General features: G+C 46.4%; 1 pseudogene; it reads left to right on the top strand.

Annotated features, from left to right (window-relative positions):
• The first annotated feature begins 2,498 nt into the window (after positions 1–2,498).
• Positions 2,499–3,607, top strand: LOC147329697 (uncharacterized; annotated as a pseudogene).
• The last annotated feature ends 611 nt before the right edge of the window (positions 3,608–4,218 follow it).

Below are 4,218 nucleotides of genomic sequence, written 5' to 3'. Positions count from 1 at the left end.
AGGAAATGCGTGGAAGATGTCGTCCCATCCAGAACAGTCAAATCCTTCCCAAATCAAAAACCCTGGATTAACGGAGATGTTCGCGCGGCACTGGCGGCACGGAACACCGCCTTTGCCTCCGCGAACACATCGGACTACAAACACGCACATTACCAACTCCGGAAGACGATCAAAGCAGCCAAACGTGAGTACAGGGACAGGGTGGAGCAACAGTTTGACAACCCTCGGAGTATGTGGCAGGGACTAAACACGATCACAGACTTTAGAGGGAAAACCAGCACACTGCAGACCACGGCCTCTCTGTGTGAGGATCTAAACGTATTCTACGCTAGATTCGACACAGCGAACACCATGAGACCGGACAGTGTGCGCACCGCGGATGACGTCAGTGCGCACACTGTGTCTGAGGAGGATGTGCGGAAGTGCTTCAGGAAGGTGAACGCACGCAAAGCTACTGGTCCGGACGGGATTCCCGGCCGCGTCCTCAGGTCATGCGCGGCTCAGCTGGCTGGAGTGTTCACGCACATCTTCAACCTTTCCCTCTCTCTGTCTGTAGTCCCAGCCTGCTTCAAAATGGCCACCATCGTCCCTGTACCCAAATCCTCCACCATCTCCTCATTGAACGACTGGCGACCTGTAGCCCTGACCCCCATCGTAAGCAAATGCTTCGAGAAGCTGGTCAGGGACTTCATCTGCTCTGCACTACCCGACTCACTGGACCCTCTACAGTTTGCATACCGCCACAACAGGTCCACTGATGATGCCATAGCCCTGACACTACACACTGCCCTGTCACACCTGGAGAAGAGAGACACGTATGTGAGGATGCTGTTTGTAGATTACAGCTCAGCATTCAATACCATCGTTCCCTCGAAGCTGGACAGGAAACTGCAGGATCTAGGACTGAGCAGCTCCCTCTGCAGCTGGATCCTTAGCTTCCTGTCTGACAGACGCCAGGTGGTCAGACTGGGCAGCATCACCTCATCCCCCATCACACTGAACACTGGTGCTCCACAGGGGTGTGTACTGAGCCCTCTCCTGTACTCACTCTACACCTACGACTGCACAGCCACTAACAGCTCCAACATCATTGTGAAGTTTGCGGACGACACTACAGTGGTGGGTCTTATCACCAACGGTGATGAGACGGCTTACAGGGAGGAGGTCAGCGCCCTGACCCACTGGTGTCAAGACAACCATCTCACCCTCAACGTCGCAAAGACAAAGGAGTTGATAGTGGACTTCCGGAGGTGCAGAGAAGTACACACCCCCATCACCATCAACGGCGCTGCTGTGGAGAGAGTGAGCAGCTTCCGGTTCCTTGGCGTACACCTGGCTGAGGATCTTACGTGGTCAGTACACACAAACAAAACAGTGAAGAAGGCCCAGCAGCGCCTCTTCTTTCTCAGGAGACTGAAAAGATTCGGCATGAGCCCCCGCATCCTCAGGACCTTCTATCACTGTGCCATTGAGAGCATCCTCACTGGATGCATCACCACCTGGTATGGCAACAGCACCGCCTACAACTGCAAAGCTCTCCAGCGAGTAGTGCGGTGCTCTGAACGGATAATTGGAGGTGAGCTTCCCTCCCTCCAAGACATCTACAGGAAGCGGTGCCTGAGGAAAGCGGGGAGGATCATCAAGGACTCCAGTCACCCCAGCCATAAACTGTTCAGACTGCTTCCATCAGGAAGGAGGTTCTGCAGCATCCGGTCCCGTACCAGCAGACTGAGAGACAGCTTTTTCCATCAGGCCATCAGACTGCTGAACACGTCATAGACACCTCAGCTTCACTACTGGAACTTCAACATTATGCACTCCACACTGTATATAAATGCCACTTGTTTTGCACATATTCAACTCTGTATATTTTATATATTTTATTATTATTATTATTATTATTATTATTATTTTATTTTATTTTTTTACTATTTAATTTGTAAAAATGTGTATACACACACACACACACACACACACACACACGTAGGAAAATATTTAGTATACACATCCAGAAATGCATACACTATTATATATTGTACATATATTTATTAGTTTCAGGTTGGCCATTCTTGTATTTTGCTCGTTTGTGTTGTTGTGTTTGCACATCTCTGTTGCTTGTGGGGCTCGCACACAAGAATTTCACTCGCATGTGCTGTGCCAGTGTGCCTGCACATGTGATGTGACAATAAAAAGTGATTTGATTTGATTTGATTTGATTTGATAATGTTGTGATGAGTAACCTGTGCATTGTGCATATGGTGGGCTTCAGCAGTTGCTGTAAGAAACAGTATTACTGGCTTGGACAAGAGATGTAATGTGACTTACGTATACATGTTAAGTGATGTTTAAGGAGTAATAGTAATTACTGTGCTTTAAAGTTGTAACAGTAAATGAAGATCAATATTCATTTGCTCCTCAACTACCAAATCAAATTTAAGCTGCTGCACCTTTACATTAAGGCTAAGTAAGATACACAAAAAACCCAAACCCCTCCAACAATGGCAGAGTTTGAGGCTAATCCAGAAGTCAGTGAAAAGGGTGATGTGGAACAACTTTCTGCAGATGAGCAACTACAAGCAGTTGAAGGCACAGCTGATGATGTTTCTACTACCTCACAAAGAGCACGACAGAGCCAACGAGTCTGTACATTGACGGAAAAGGGCAAAGAACTGTATGGTGAGCACATAAAGAAGGCTGCACATCGTTTCAGTGTGCGCTATGAGAAGTGGAAGGTTGTCATTAAGAATGCCAAAGGAGCTATAGATGGTCAATGCTCAAAGGATCTGCTACAAGAACATGTTTCCAAGGTTTTGAGTGCTTCTAAGGATGTGAATGCAGCCTATGATGACTTGAGACGCATTGAATCTCCAGATAGTGACACAAGACGAAGGATGGATACGTGTGAAGCCATAACAAAGACAATTATCGAATCTGTAAGAAAGTGTCCAAGCCCAAGTAATGCGGAGGTTCAAAGAGATGAAGAACTTTGGAAGGACACTGAGTCTTCATCTAAATCCGTAGCCTCAGATGTGAAAAGTCAAAGGGATGAAAAATGGAAAGAGACTGAGTCTATGCCTAAGTTAGAAGCCTCAGACAGGATGAGTGTTAAGTCACACCACACTAAGCTCTCTTCTCATTCGAGGGTTTCCTCTAGACACTCCAGCCGGCTCTCGGCTAAAAGACAAGATGCAGCTGCTGAAGTTGCAGCAAATGAGGCTGCTCTCCAAGTTCTGCTTGAACAAGAAATCCATATGAAGGAAATTGAAAGGCAAGAAGCAGAAATAGCACAAAGACAAAAGGCTCTAGAAGCTAAGCGCAGAGAAGTAGAGCGACTTGAGACTGTAAAAAAGCTGAATGCAGCAAAGGCTCGACAGTGGGTGTATGAACAAAGTGAATGTTCAGATGAAGAAATATACAACCTACTTCACCACAGATCTGATAAAAATGAAGTCAAGTCTGAAAACAATGACCAGCATATGAAACGGTGTTCCTCGCCACGAAATGTGACACCGCACCAAGAGGTGAACACAGAAGATCTGGTCAAAGCATTTGCAGTGTCTCTTAATGCAAGTCGTCTTCCGGTACCAGAGCCAACAATATTCAGTGATGATCCTATCAGATATAATGATTGGAAAATTTCCTTTCAGACTCTGATTGACAGGAAAAATATACCAACTGAAGAGAAGACTTATTATCTGAGGAAATGTGTAAGTGGACCTGCAAGGAAGGCAATAGAAGGCTACTTCCCGCTTGGCACAGAGTCTGCATACTATGCAGCATGGACAGTTCTCGAAGAGAGGTATGGAAATCCCTTCCTCGTAGCAAAGGCCTTCAGAGACAAACTTGACGCGTGGCCTAAGATAAGCTCTAAAGGCAGTATGGAACTTCAAGCATTTGCTGACTTCCTTTGCTGCTGTAAGACAGCCATGTCGCAAATGAAGGGGCTTGAAGTGCTCAATGACTGCAATGAAAACCAAAAAATGCTCGCAAAACTTCCAGATTGGCTTACTTCAAGGTGGAACAGAAAGGTTACAGAAGTGCAAGAAGAGACTCACACCTTTCCAAGCTTCAGCCAATTCGTAGATTTCATCTCACGGGAAGCCAAAATTGCCTGTAATCCCATAACATCTCTCTTTGCTCTGAAGCCAAGTGAAACTGAAGGGGCAAAAACAACAAGGAACAGAGGCAATGGAGCAAAGGTGCTAGCAACTAACTCAA

Source organism: Aulonocara sp. 'chitande type north' Nkhata Bay, linkage group LG5, assembly GCF_057382095.1.
Source record: "Aulonocara sp. 'chitande type north' Nkhata Bay isolate Kocher_YH1m ecotype deep benthic linkage group LG5, A_spYH_male_GT1.1, whole genome shotgun sequence".
Classification (NCBI taxonomy): Eukaryota; Metazoa; Chordata; class Actinopteri; order Cichliformes; family Cichlidae; genus Aulonocara; species Aulonocara sp. 'chitande type north' Nkhata Bay.
This window is presented reverse-complemented; position numbering and strand designations above follow the sequence as displayed.